This window comes from Myotis nattereri, assembly GCF_964212035.1.
Source record: "Myotis nattereri genome assembly, chromosome: 3".
Classification (NCBI taxonomy): Eukaryota; Metazoa; Chordata; class Mammalia; order Chiroptera; family Vespertilionidae; genus Myotis; species Myotis nattereri.
In genome coordinates this window covers 10,368,865-10,385,252 of record NC_138077.1, presented here as the reverse complement: position 1 = coordinate 10,385,252, position 16,388 = coordinate 10,368,865, and positions in this window count along the sequence as shown.

Here is a 16,388-nt window from a genome sequence, read left to right as displayed (position 1 = left end):
TAGGGAGAAAGTGAAATATGATGGAGTAAGGAAGAATAAGCTCATGGGAACTTTCAAGGAAAGTCACTGGGAACTTTTTGAGAATATCTCTAAATAGCTTATTGCTGCATTTTATATCCTCTTCTTCCCCTCTCTCTCTCTCTCCAGAAGGCTCCTAATCAGACCAAAAGATGACCCCTCCTAATGTCACAAGGTTTTTCTCAAAGCAAGCAAAAGAAATTGAAAGTTTACTGCAATGAGTTAAATAAGGAGAAAGAAATAATAGATAAATGAAAATAATTCTTCTTCCATTCTGTTTACTTTTTTCTCTTAATCTCTTTGTTGAAGAGACTTTTTAAAAGAATTTTTATTTATTTGAATCTTTATTCTTAAGTCAAGCAATGTACAAAGCCAGCTCAGGTCTGAGGCTACACCCAGCAGGCACCAAATAACACTACCAATGCTACCACAGATGGGTGACCAAAAAAAAGGTTGAGAAAATTTATTTTTCATTTCTTTTGGTCCTCAGGCTATATCTCACGTATGTCTCATGAGGAATAAAGAAACCCAAGTGGCCCAGCCAGTATGGCTCAGTGGTTGAGCATCGACCTATGAACCAAGAAATCACAGTTCAATTCCCAGTCAGGACACATGCCCAGGTTGTGGGCTCCATCCCCAGTGGGGTGTGTGCAGGAGGCAGCTGATTGATGATTCTCTTTCATCATTGATGTTTCTATCTCTCTCTCTCCATCTCTCTTCCTCTTTGAAATCAATAAAAATATATATATTTTAAAAATGAAGAAATAAAAAATCCAACTGGGTTGTAGAAATCACTGGAATGTTTAAAACCCAAGTTGATTAAGCAACATTTTAAAAACGGAGCGGGGAGAGAGAGAGAAAAGAAAGAACTCATGGACATGGACAACAGTGTAGTGATTGCCAGGGGCCTGGGGGAGGGGCATGGAGGTGGAAGAGGGTATACAGGGGGTTAAATAGTGATGGGAAAATAAAATAAAATAATCAAAAAATAAATAAATGTATAAAAATAACTCAACAGGAAAAGTTCTCCTCTGTAGAATTATGCATGAATTGGGTACATTTTTATGTTCATTTGTTTCTTTAAGTTTTTTAATTTTGTTTTATAGTTATATAAGTCACTTACATGAGATCAAAATCATATGTATTCAAATAAGTCTAATGTCTTCTATGTCTCTCCAATCTCTAATGTAATTTTTAATTTTATGATTTATCCTTTAATTTTTTAATAAAAGCAGATAGATAGATGCAAAATGCAATTATAGTTCCCAACTTATCGGGCAAATGCAACATATACTACAAACTTGGTTCCATCTTGCTTTTTCCACTTCATAATATATCCAGACAATTGCTCCAGAGTAGTATATGGAGGTTACATACAAAGGTTTTTCTTATTTTCCTGAGAGTAGCCTACATACAATATTTTTAAATAATTTCATTATGCTTCATATTTGGCATTTGATAGTAGATACCATAGTAGATTGATTATCAACTGTGAGCCATGCAAACACAATGTATGCAATCTAGGTATATTTTGCTCATGAATTTCCTACTATAAGCAATACTGAAATTAACTAACCTCTTTCCTTCCTCCTCCCGCTACCTCATCATATAGTTGAAGTATTATTATCTCTTGCTTTCAATTATTAACAATAAAATGAATATATTTTATTCTGTATTTTATATGGTTTTCCCATTTTGCCTTCATTTTTTATATTTTGTTTCCCTATTGTAGTCATTATTTATTTTGAATTCAATTAGCAAGTATATATTTTAAGCTCACAACTAAATTTGTTTTTAATACCTCTCTAGTTGGTTACATAATTATGTTACTCCACTGCCTTCTGGCATAAATCACTGACATAAGTAAGACTGATGGCAATCTGATTTTATTTGATGGTGGTAAATCTGGGTTGATTTTTGCTATCTCAGTTTTCTATTTCTAGGTAACAAATTACCAGAAACTCAGCAAATTGAAACAATCTAATGTATTATCTCACAGTGTTCATGGCTCAGGAGTCTGGCCACAGGTTAGAGACCCTCTGCCCAGGGTCTCACCAGAATGAAATCAAGTCATCAGTGACTGTGATCTCTTCTCATGAGGCTCATGGTCTTCTTTCACGCCCCCTGGTTGTTGGCAGAATTCAGTTCTGTGCAGGTGAAGGACTGAGGTCTCTCCTCTCTCACTGGCTGTCAGTTGGAGGCACTCTCAGCTCCAGGAGACAATTGCCACTCTCTGCCATGCGCCACTCTCCACAACATGGAAGTTTGCTCCTTCAAGGCCAACAGAATAGCCTTGTTTTAAAAAGCACTATAAACATGTTTATTTTTTCTGAATTTTTTTAGGAGTTACTCTTTCTGTGTATTACTTGTTGAATTATACATTTATTCCATGTTTAATTTTAAAAAGTATTTTAATAGCCTAAAAATATGCAGTGTCATGCAGCTTTAAAAAAGAAGGATCTCTTCCCCTTTGGGACAGCAGGGATGGATCTAGAGAATATTATGCTAAGTAAAATAAGCCAACCCGAGAAAGACAAATATCACATGATTTCACTTATTTGTGGAGTCTAATGAACAAAATGAATTGACCAATAAAATAAGACCCAGAGCATGGAGGCATGGAACAGACTGACATACTTTGATGTGGGGAAGGGAGAATGAGAAGAGATAAACCAAAGAACTTATATACTTGTATGCATAACCCATGGACACGGGCAATAGGATGGTGAAGACCTGAGGAGGTGGGTAGGGGCTGGGAGAATGGGGAAAGAGGGGGGTAAATGGAAGACAGCTGTAATACTATCAATAATAAAAATACACATAAAAAAAGAAATAGGGTGAGAAAATTGAGGCAAAGAGAAAATAAGTATAGAGGTAATAATGGTATATTAGCCAGGGTTCTTCAGAGAAACAGAACCAATAGAGTGTGTATATAAGCAGAACGAGATTTATTTTAAGAAATTGGCTCACAAGGTTATGGACACTGGCAAGTCTAAAATCTGCAGAGTGGGCTGGCAGGCTGGGAACCCAGGAAGAGGCAATGTCACAGTTTAAGTCCAAAGGCCGTGTGCTGGGAGAATTCCCTCTTGTTCCGGGGAGATCAAGCTTTCGATCTATTCAGGCCTTCAACCGATTGAATGAAGCCCACCCATATTATGGAGGGCAACCGCTGTATTCAAAACTTACCAATGTAAACATGAATCTTATCAAAAAACACTATCACAAAAACACCCAGAATAGTGTTTGACCATATATCTGGGCACTGTGGCCCAGCCAAGTTGACACATAAAATTAACCATCACAATGACTAGGTTAAAGTTATACCCCCAACTGCATAATGTGAAATCCTATTTACATAGCTGGTCTATAATTATACTCTAAGTTTCCTACCGAACAAAGCAGGGAATGAAACAGATGCTCCCTTGGGAAAACATTTTTTCTAATAGAGAAAACTGAGAGAAATTTCTCCCAGGGGTCCTCACGAAAAGGGCACTGGGTGTTGCACTAAGCAACTTTCCCAGTTGGCTTCCCTAAATAAATCCAATGGCATATTTCCAACACACAAACTCCGTAAAAATAATTGTAGGAGAAAACGTTTTATGGCTTAATTCAGCATCGTCTAAAGATGGAATTTAGAATATCTCCAGGAACACATGAATTACAAATTCTTTAGTCAGTTCTTCATGAATATTATTACCCCAAACTTCTTTTTAATAAAAATTGCATAGCAGGGAATTTTTAATTATATTCTCTGGCTAGCCTGAAAGTCATATAGCATGTAGGTAATAGCTAGCAGACAGTTAAGCTTTCACAGGCCCATAGAGAAACTGACATCCCCTTGTTAAAATGAGAAGCACAACCAAGACTCGGGCTTGAATAGACTCTCATCGACTACTATGGGGAATTGATCCAAGGTAGTGATTCTGGGCAAACCCAGCATTTTACTCATTTCTGGAGTGGCTGCAAACATGGGCAAATGAATAAATGAGTCCCCGAAGTTCTTCATTGTAGACTATGGCTATGAGTATTTTATTATAGACTATGTTGTGAACAGGAGTTACAAATGATCACAGCACCCATTTATAATGTCAGTAAGGCACCTGCAGAATAATGACTGTTAAACCCAGAATTTCAGCTATGTTTAATTTCTAGTGACTCTTTATACTGAATCAAAAAAGTCTTGTTGCTCTGGTTGGTGTGGCTCACTTGGTTGAGTGTCATCCCATGTACCAAAACATCACTATTCGATTCCCAGCCAGGGCACATGCCTGGGTTTCGGGCTCGATCCCCACCCCCACTTGTTGTTGTTTTTATCTCTCTCCCTCTCCCTTCTTCTCTTTCTAAAATCAATAAAAACATATTTTTTTAAAATGCTTTGTTAATAGTAGATTTTTCTCTAACCCTACTAAGAAGCCAAGAAATAAGAAAAATTTATCACTTAGATTGGTCCACAGATGAAGATTGTCCAGGTGTCATGACAAATTTGCCATAAATTCCATGAATAATAGAAAAAAACTTAAACCAAAAGAACCATGTTAGATCTGGAGAACACAACAGAGCCAAGAAATTGGTAGTCACAGTAAGAGCAAAAGGGCAGGCAAGAAGAGAATGAGAAAACTGAAACAATAAAATAAAGGGCCTTTGTGTTTTAAAAGGGAAATTCCAGTCTTCAATTTCACAGGAGACCCAGTTTTATTAAGTTAGAATTTCCAAGGTTGGTAATAAATTAATTGCTGATGTAAAATGAAGGAGAGTTTTTAGAGTAGAAAAAGTTAGGAATTGTGAGCATAGAGTCGCCGAAGACTCAATGTTTATTGAGCCAACATATGCTCAGATTTGCTAATTGCTATCCCCTGTTATGTAAGCTGCTTGTTTCAACTGGTTGGTTGGAAACAATAGCATAGCAAATTAAGTACAAATTGGTTTATAACTAATCCATTTTGTCAAGTTAATTGAATTCTTCATGTTAAGGACTTTGTCACCAACAATGATGACTAAGGACTGAAAAGGGAGATGAAGAAAAGTTAAGTAAAAGAAAATCAAAACTTAGATTTATAGTGTGGTCCGGTTGACTAGTTTCAAATGGAAAACACTAGTGGTGGAGAAAGTGATTAAAATTGCACAGAAAATCATTTCCAACAGAAATATCACTTTTGATTTTATTATAAGTGAATATTTTTGTTTACGATCATAATTTTAAACAGAACGTTTTCTTTATATTGTGGTTACTAATGTGTCTGACTGCCTTGCATGTTCTTCTCCAGTGTGGTGAATAAGAGGTCATTGGAGAAATAAATTACTTTTTTAACACACTGTTGTGGATTGACTTGTGTCCTCCGGAAGTCCACACGTTGGAGTCTTGGCTCCCAGTGCCTCAGAATGTAGCCTTGTTTGCAGGTAGAGTTATTGCACATGGAATTAGGCAGGGTAAACTCATACTAGAGTGATCCAATACTATGGATGTCCTGTGAAAGGGGGAAATTTGGACACAGACATGCATACAGGGAGGATGCCAAATGCACATGAAAACAGAGGTTGGGAGATGAGTACAAGCCAATGAACACCAGAGATTGTCAACAAACCCCAAGAAGCTAGAAATGAGACACAGAACATGGTCTTCCTCAGAGCGCTCAGGAGGAAGCAACCCTGCTGACACCTTAATCTCAGACTCCTAGCCTCCAGAACTGTGATCCAGTGAAGTTCTGTTGTTGAAGCCACCCAGTTTATGGTATTTTGTTATGAAGTCCCAGCAAACCAATACACACACTGCTGGGTAAATATTTTAGACATAGGTAAGGTGGATTAAAAATTGTGTTCATGAAGTTAGTACCTATAAATTAAACCAAATCCCTGAACTAAATAAGATATGACGTACAGGGGCAAGAATAAAGACGCTTCTCTGTTCTTCGTGGACATATGACAAATGGAGAAAATTGCTAGCACAAGGAATGGCAGTCTTCTGTGCTTTTTTTCAGCTCAGATTTCATTTGCTAATGAAGATCTTTTTTCCAAGACCTACCAAGAGAAAGGGATCGCTGCCTTTGTTCAGAGAGTTTGTGTTCCCACCAGCAAGGTAATATGCTGTAAGCCGCCCATTAAAAGGTCACAGTACCAATTTCTTTACCTCTCTGTGTTATGTCTTCACTGAGGGATTGCTGAAAGGAATGGGAACCTGTCCTATAGTAGGCAATGGAAGGCAGGAGACTAACACACATCAGTATCCCCATTTTAGAAATGAGAGAAACAATGCTTAAGGATATAGTTTCCTCAAGCTCTTACAGCTAGTAAGTAAAAGGCATAATCTAAAGTGGGAGAGTGGAGGGAGACGAGTGTATTCAAATTATGAATAGGCTTGTTTGCCATGACTTCATCCTCAGTAATACAGGGAGACATTAAATAACTTTGGTGGGGACGAGTCCCATGATATTTGTGTGTTTTAGACACCCTACTCCTAGAGCAGTGAGGAACACGATTAAAAGTTTAAGGTTGGCAACTAGAAGACCCCCATCATGTCATTTCAGTGATCTCATGGTGAGTAGTAATGGCTGAACTACGGTAGTGGCAGTGGCAAGAAGGGAAAAGATGAGATATAGAGAATATCTAGATTATGGAATGGACTCTTGAAACTTTGGTGGGAGCACAGGGAATAATTTATAAAAAGTACCAAGTTCCTGGCTTGGACAACAGTGTTTATGTGGTGTAATTATCAACCATGGAATGTGGAAGCTGATGCCCAGTTTGGTGAGGATGTGTGGACTCTGAGATTGTGGAGCATTCTTTCAGTGAGCCCTGGAACACACTGTGAAATTTTACTTTCATGATATGTGAATATGCATTGTGTCCACTAGGCTGGACCTCCATTTCCCAGATTATCTTCCCTGCATTATTCTTGTGAGTGTGGGCCACAAAGAGCTGTCTGGAAAGAGATTTATAAGACAAAAGTGAAATAGCAACCAATTACCCTTACTCTCCACAGGTTGGAGCTGGACACACCCATATTCTATTTGCTGACCCATCTTAGTGACAGCATTCAGCCTCTGAGCCTGCATCATCTGATCCTGCCATAGCTCCTCCAGCATCAGATCTCTTATCCCTGGGCCAAGTGAAGGTCAAGGGGATGCAGGTTCCAGTCCATCTTCATGAGTCCACTCATCTCAGAGGATCCAGAGTTTCCTCATAGGTTCTGGCCTGCCTTTCAGGCTCCAGCTGGTCTGTGCTTTCCTTCCTAAATGCCTGCTCTGATGACTTCAGGCTTCAGCATCAGATATACAAAAAAAAAGAGCCTCCCATATACTGTTGGACCAATTCCTAAAATTGCATAAGGTCAAATCTCTATAGAAACCATGATAGACACACTGAGTGAAGTTTTCATGCACCCTCTGTCACTATCCACAGCTTTGAATGCATAGCTCAACTCTCCAGACACTGTCACCCCTGGGGGAAAAGGTCAGAAGTTTTCGACTTTACCAGCCTAAGGTACCATTGTTCATTTTTAGCATTGAGCCAGTAGGGCATCTCCTCAAGCTGAGAAACAATTTGTATAATAGATGGATCATTTAAAGCAGGGGATGGCAGACATATTCTATAAGGGCCAGATAACAAATATTTAGTAAATGTGGGATTTGCAACCCATATCACCACTATTCAGCTCTCATTGCTGAGCAATAGCTGAAACAGACAACACTTAAATGAAAAAATATGTCTGGGTCCCAATAAAACTTAACTTACAAAAATAGACAATGTATTGGATTTGGACCATGGACCATGGCTTGACACCTGGTTTAATGCTTAGAAAAGTCATCAATGCGTTTGACATCAAGAAAAAATTAAAGCCAAGGTCAGACATCCGTATAATCACAGCTCTACCACTCTCTGATGTCCTCATTTTAAGTGGAGACAATAAGGCAAGTGCAGTGTTGTAAAATATGTCCATAAGTTCTTTGACACGCCTCCTTTCAAAAGGTAGCATCTAATTTGCTTTCCCTTGAACATGGACTAAACATAGTGAATTATTACTAATGAATAGAATATTGCAATAGTGGCATTTACATAACTTCCAAGTCTAAGTTAGAAAAAGATGTTTCAGCTTCAAACTGATTCTCTCTTGAGCTACTCTGTCTTAAAACCCAAACACCAACCTATGAGAAAGGCAAGTGGCCAAATGGAAAGGTCATATATAGCTGTTCTGGCCATAGCCCCAGCATTATCTGCCATACATGCAAATGAGCAAGCCATCAAATTATTCTCATCTACTACCAAATGAATAGAAAACATTTGTCTCCACAAGTGCACAAAGCTAAGTAAAATAAATGTTATCCTTGTTTTAAGCCACTAAGTTTGAGGTGAGTTATAACATAGAAATAGATTACTGGAATGTAAAGATGCCCAGAAACTCCCCAGTTACTACCATAAGAATCTCTCAAACCTATTGACCTGCTGACTTGGATCATAGCATCATGCACAAGTATGTGTGTGCAGCTGGCTATTGAAGAGGGCTTCCCAAGGCAGATAAAATAGCCAAGAATATTATCCAAAGCCACTGAAAAGATTTAAGAGGCAGAGAACCCAATGACCTACCCTGAAATTTAGCAAAACTCTGGGCTTGACAATTCTCTTTCAGAAACAGTGCCATGGGACTTCTTATGACCAGCCTAGATCAAGATCAGAGCTGGCCCAACCATCTTCATATGAAATAGAACACCACTGAAAACTAATAGGCTAGTGAATTTTAAATTAAAGAGTTTGGCCTTTCATTTATTTTGGCCAAAATGTTTTTCATCAAAAGTGTAAATCAAATTTTAAAAGTTGGCTCCTAAAAGACATAAGTAGCTACAGGTCAGTTGCAATTGATTCATTTAAGGTTAATTTCTAAGTTCAAGATAATAAGATGAAGTCTGGGGCTCAGGGAAGCAGAATGTGTAGACTTTTTATTTGAAGATTTGGAAAGAAGACCCCGATGTTTGTGATAATTCTTTTACAAGGGTGGCGATGATACTGAGAGTGAAAGCAAAGCGAGAGAATAACCCTAGAAACATGGGATTGTAGTTTGATGTGAGGATGTATATAAACAGGTATGAGAAGTAAGGATGATGCTTGTGTAAGGAGATGTGTGTGAATATAAACATTGAGATTAAAGGATAAGCCTTAGAGAGAATGGAATAGTTTCCCAAAAATAGACACTTCAGTGACACTGACCTACTTTATTTTTCTCCAACTTGTCATTCTGTCCCAAAATGCCATAACTTTGCCATTCTGGAATCTTGTCCTGGAATGTCTTCAGTGTAGTGTTTTGAAATGGAAAAAACATCAAGTCATGCAGTCCTGGATTTGGAGGTCACGGCTGCCTCTCTAACTATGTAAACTTGAGCTTTTGTTATTTTTGACCATCAATTTCAAGATCTGCAAAATGGGGATAAAATATCCACCCATATGGTGGTTATATGGTTTAAGTAAGACAATATTCATGAAGCATTTACCACAATATTATAGGATAACATGTAGGGCAAGTTCAGTAAAGGATAATTTCCACAGAATCCCTAATTCCCTACTCAGTGACTTGTGCTTGTGCTTTACAATCCTGATGTAGTTTCATCTCTATAGTCCTTGACAATGACCCCAAGGGAAGCTTAGCTTCTTTCTCCAGGCTTTCACAGCACCCTAACCCCGTTGCATCACCTTCATGTGATTATTTGTCTGTGAACCCCATGTAGACTTGGGACTTTATTAATTCCTTGTGTGTTTTGTACTATCATGATGACCGTCTAGAAAGCTTTGTTTTATACTAAAGGCATTCATAAATATGTCATTTATAAAAATTAGTATGTGCTATTTGAGACAATTAAAATGTAGATTGCTCAGTATTTGGAAATGTTTTACTAGTAGTCTATATTGTAGAGGCCATCTCTCTCCTTCTGGCTCCCACTTGCCCCAAGAGCCATTCTTCTTTGATTTCTGAGGGTTCCCTCCTCTTCTTTTTTTTATTGATTTTTTACAGAGAGGAAGGAGAGGGATAGAGAGTTAGAAATGTCGATGAGAGAGAAACATCTATCAGCTGCCTCCTGCACACCTCCTACTGGGATGTGCCCGCAACCAAGGTACATGCCCTTGACTGGACTCGAACCTGGGGCCCTTCAGTCCGCAGGCTGATGCTCCATCCACTGAGCCAAACCAGTTAGGGCCCTCCTCTTCTTTATGACCTTGCCTCTCGTGTTTTCTCAAATCAAAGCTTTTTTTTTAATAAACTGATATCCTTATTCATAAAATATGACCAATGGTTTCTATAAAATACTCTTGAAATGTATAAATCAACATAAGGGTAGTACTGATTGCAAAGGATGGAAAACCCACTGCTGTACAAGAAAAATGGTGTGCATTTTCTCCCAGGGAAGGGAAGGGAAGGGAAGGGAAGGGAAGGGAAGGGAAGGGAAGGGAAAGGAAGGAAGGGAAGGAAGGGAAGGAAGGGAAGGAAGGGAAGGAAGGGAAGGAAGGGAAGGAAGGGAAGGGAAGGGAAGGGAAGGGAAGGGAAGGGAAGGGAAGGAAGAAGGGAAGGAGAAAGGGAAAAAAGGAGGACAGAGGAAGGAGACATGTATAACCAATTACCAATATTAGAAATGAATGTAGGAATATCAGCACAGATCCTTCATACATCAAGAAGTTAATAAGAAAATAATTTGTTCGAAATAATTCAATAAATATGACAACTGAGATAAAATACACAAATTCCTTGGAAAAACTCTTTAAAACTGATACAAAAATAAGGAGAAAATCTGAATAGCACTAAAGAAATTGAATTCATAATTTAAAATCTTCCCAAGCCGCAAAGAAAACTCAGGCCAAGATGGCTTCACCGATAAATTCTATTAAACAATTACTACCAGTCTTACATAAACTCTTTTTGAATATACAGAATGAGGAGGTACTTTCCAACTGATCTTATGAGGTTTAACATAATCCAAATACAAAACCTAATGAGAACACTACAAACAAAAAAAAAGAAATTACAGAGCAATGTTCTTCATGAACATAAGTGAAAATATTCTTATCAAAATATTAGCAAATCAAATCCAGCAAAACATAAAGGGATAATACATCATGACAAAGTATTCAAGATTGAATTTACATTTGTAAATCTCTCAATATAATTGATTAACAGAATAGAATAAAAAAATCATATGACTATCTCAATACATGCAAAAATATTCTTGACAAAATTAAACATCAATGAATCACTTTTTTAAATTTCTCAGCAAAAATTTTAGAATGATAAGGGAACTAACTCAATCTTTTTTTTAGATAACAAGTAACTTTTTAATATTTTTTATTCTCTAAATGTTCCTTTTTATTTAACATCACATTCTTATTTTATCAATGCAATATATTGCATCCTATATTTCTTTTTTTTTCTTTTTTTTTAACTCAATCTTACTATTGGCATCTACACACACACACAAAAAAACAACAGTTAACATAGTACTTAATGGTAAATTATTGAACACTTTTTCAAGATTAAAGATGTCAACTTTCACCACTTTTATTTACTATCATCCCAGAGGTCATAACCAATGAAATAAAGTTGTAAAAAAGTGATTTAGATCAAAATGGTAGGTTCTATAGAAATGAAATTTCAGTGTGGAAGAATGTAAAAGTTTCTTTGTCTCATATGGACAGAAACTTGCTCTAGAAAAATAAAAATGCAAATTGCTGCAGAACATGCCTTTGGCAAGGATCTTTTTGTGGGTCATCTAGAGTCCTGTTGGGTGAGCCAGAAGACTTGGAAATGTTTAGATAAGTCGGGGTCAGTATGACCCTTAGTGTACTTGGTTCTTGGGAAGACAGCTAGCTTAAAATGCCCAGGAGTGTCAGCAGAAAGTCAAGCAAGAGACTGTAAACAAGAGAAATAGTTATGAAACTAGACTAACAGATTGGAGATCATTTGGTGCTCCAGAAATTTATAAAAGATTTATCACTATTTTATCAAATTTAAACATAGATTTATCACTATTTTATCAAATAACTGAAATGCCTTGCATGCGGTTATTATTTTGATCATGCTGAAAGTTCCTAATATAATTTATCTATATTATTTATCAGGTTGTTAAATTTTTTTAAGAAATAAAAATTAGTTTTAAAAAGCACCCCAAATATAATTAGTGTTTGATTACTCAAAAAAACAGCAACACAGAGCTGTTTATGTGATGTGAACAAAATTTGGTTCTGAGTGGTCATAGAAGTAGGCAAGATGAAACATACAGAATGATAAAAGGTAAAGAGATTGGAAAATTTGGAGTCAGCTTCCTGAAGCAGTGTTGTTCAGTTGATTTTTTTCAATAAGCAATAAAGTATGGGGAGGGAAGTGGGGTGATAGAGACAAGTCCCAAAGAAAAGATTTTTTAAATGTTTATAACTTAAAGAGAAATGGTCACAATATATTGTATGCTATAAAAGAGGGTGGTGTTGAAGCCAGACAAATGAATTTTCAGCCCACCTTCTCACTTACTACACATATAAATTATGAATGAAGCCTCAGTTTACTTCTCTGTAAACTGGAAATTAAAAGATTGCCTCACTCATAGAATTAATCTGTAATAAATGAAATAAAATGAAAAGCAACTAACTGTTACTTATTGTTGTTACATAAACATAATAAATGACTTTTTATAATATTACATAAATATAATAAATGATAATTTTATTATGATAATTTCAAGTAAAAAGTATAAACAGGGGACATCAGTAATAGTGTAAACAGTCAAAATAATTGTTTTACTTTTTTAAAAAGTCTAAGCAAGGTATTTCTTTTTACCTCTCTGCTAATATTGTTCATTAAGCCTGCATTTAACATATATAAAACATATTTTCCTCCTAAGGGCAAGTCTTAACATTTTACTGCTTCTTTTTTGAGATTATATATATATATATATATATATATATATATATATATATATATATTATTCATTTCAGAGAGGAAGGGAGAGAGAGAGAGAGAAACATCAATGATGAGAGAATCATTGATCAGCTGCCTCCTGCACGCCCCCTAATGGGGATCGACCCACAACCCAGGCATGGAACCATGACCTCTTGGTTGATAGGTCAATGCTCAACCTCTGAGCCACACAGGCTGGGCTTTACTGCTTCTCCTAACCTTCCTTTTGTTTTCACTGCTCCTAACAATACTATGTATTCTTCTTATAGATGATTGAACTCTGATTGGATAAATTAAGGAAAATCTAGCACCAGCTCCCGGCCTGATGTACTTTGCAGTTTCTGAGACAAGAGCGAACAGAAATGCTTGTTCTGGCCAGGCTGTAGCTCCCAGGACTGTGGTGGAGCCAGTAAGAGTCCATGTGCCATAGTCCTCAGCCATGGCCCTAGCAATACAAAAAAACAGTGGTTACAAAAAGGGACCAATATTCATTGAACACTTACTATATGCCAGGGCACCATGCAGGTGATAAAAATATATATATGAGTGACACACACTATTTTCAAAGTGACTCATGGCCCAAGTTTTTGACAGGAATATGTTTTCAACATGCTACATTAACCAGTTATTTTGACTTTATATTGAACACATGGTTTTGTTCCACTTGACAAAAATGTGGAACATAATAGAAATATCTTTCTTTTTTTGTCTATTTTAAATAGATTTGTCTACCATTATTGAGATTTAGGAGTTTTAACATTTGTAATACAAGTCCTGTGTCAGTTACAGGTCTTGTGAATATGTGCCCACTCTATGGCTTGTCCTTTCATTTTCTTAACAGTGTTTTTGATCAATAGAATTTTACTATTTTACTCTTTTATGGTTTCCTCCTTTCTTGTGAGACAGTCTCTGTTTTCTTTTAGAAGTTCTACAGGTTTAGCTTTTACTTTTGGGGTTTTGATCCATCCCAAATTGATTTCTATGATCCATTGTCTTTAGATGCTGAGATTTAATACCCCAAATCTCACTTCTTTGCCCTTGAATATTAAGAAACCCTGCCACATTGTTGAGTAGAGTAAATTTCCTTAATATACAGTAACACTCACATATAACCATAATGAAAAGCAGAGATGAACATACTATAGTCAGCTCACATCAAAACAACCCAAGATCAGGGTCTTCTCACTTCAGATGCTGCTCACCGGCCTCTAAACAGAACTTTCCACAGTGTACTGCTACTTCTGCTGGGGCTTTCTCCTCCCATCTTTTACATTACCCTATTTCTAACTGTTTTTCCTTTTCTCCTTTTCCCAAGGACAAACAAAATTCAAAGCATATCATGCTTTATGAAGAAAGTGACAATATAAAATCACCTTCAGAACGATGTGTTCTGGATGTGGGTTTTCTTCCTAGAATGTTTGACTTGTAATAAGCACTCACTTTCTGGGTAAGTGGAAAACCCTTGCTTCACTCCTTTGACAACTTCTTAGTTCCAAAGGCTGGGAGTCATCCTTAACTCTTCCTTCTTCCTCAACCACACATTTAGGGCTGCCAAGTAAAATATAGGTCACCCAGTTACATTTGAATTTCAATTAAACAGTAAAGTTTTCAGCATGTGATTTTAATATGCTTGGAACATACTTACATTACTAAAAAATTATTTGTTTGTTATCTGAAAGTCAAATGTTACCTGGATGTCCTGTATTTTTATTTGCCATGTCTGGCAACCTTACCCACATCCAGTTCATCACCAAATCCTCTAAATCCTACTTCCTCAATATTTCCTGAATGAAGTCCATTTCTTTCTACCTCTACTACCCCTACTCTTGAAAAACACACCACATTTATACCCAGATTGCTTTAGCAACTTTCTACCTGGCTCCCATTCTCTAGTCTAAATACTCTTCACTTTTTGCTAAAGCCATAATGGCTCTTGTAAACACAAACCTGGCCATATCACACCCGTTCAACTGTTCCCATTGCTTTTTAAAAAAAAAATATGTTTTCATTGATTTTAGAGAGAGGAAGGGAGTGGGGTAGAGAGATAGAAACATCAATGAGAGAGAAACAGAAATCATCTGCCTCCTACTGGGAATAGAGCCTGCAACCTGAGCATGTGCCCTGACTGGGAATCGAACCGGTGCCCTCTTAGCTCATGGATTGACGGTCAACCACTGAACAACATGGTTGGGTGACCATTGCTTTTAAGATTAAGTCTAAACTTGGCTTTTACTGTTACGTCGTATCTGAACAGTTTATCTCTAAATAATCATGATCTTGTACTCTTCATACTCGAGCCATTTTGGAAAATTTTTAAGTCTCTTGGTTCTTTGGTTCTAATATTTCCACATACACTTTTCTTCCATGCAGAACATTCTTCTAGCCCATAAGTCTTACTCACCCTTTTCTGCTGGTCCTTAGTCTACTTGACCTTGGATGTTTTCTTTCCTTTTGTCCTGTTCTGCTCTTATTCAACTTTCTACAGTAATGATTTCTTCACCTCCTATTTACCCCATTAGTGAAGGAGGGATTCCCACCCTCCAATTATGGGGATGGCTGAACACATGACACCTGAAACAGGATGGATGAGATTGACAGTAGCATTAGTCACACATACTCACAGACTGGGAGCCAAGGACGCTGCACAGAGCCTCACAAGGGTTGCACTTGGGACCAGAGTGAACAAACAGGGGTTGTGAGAGGCAGGCTTTGTAGCATCAAAAGGATGAAGTGGTTATCACAAGTGGATGTTTTGGGCTTGTTTGAATTATGTGGGTTGTCACTTCTACTCAGAGATAAAAGGAACTGTGCATGATCCCCTGGATCAGAGGGTTGTTTGACTGGGGTTCAATATCCCATGGAAGCAGAGTGAGGAGGAGAACATGCAATTGGACCATTTAGGCCCTTCCAGTTCACCATATGTCAAGGTAGAATGCAATATTGGGCCTTGATTTTAGGCCCTCATCATAACTAGTGAACTTGTAAGAATGTAGAACAATTCATGCCTCCTTCTATAATGGCATCTAGAAAAGATTAGATTTACCTCTCACCAAATTCAGAAATATAATTAAATGTAATATCAAGGAAACAGTTAGAAATGGGAAAAGAGATTATGAGGCGCCCTTTCCGTGGATTTATGGCTCTAGGAGTTATCTGTTTTTATTCAATTATGCAACTTTGACTCTATAGGGGTAGAAGTCAAGTTATAGAAAAATATGGTAACACAAATGATTCTCATCTGTATCAATACAAATGAATTTTGGTGGTAAAATATTCATTCCCAACCTGTAGATGACCTTAAACATACATCATTACATGATACTTTATCACCCTATAGGATATTGATCAGTTTTATGCAATCAATTGGTAAGTTCATTTCAGCATCCCTGATTTTGTGTGTGTATGTGCATGTGTATATATGTATATATGTGTGTATATAAGTATTTAT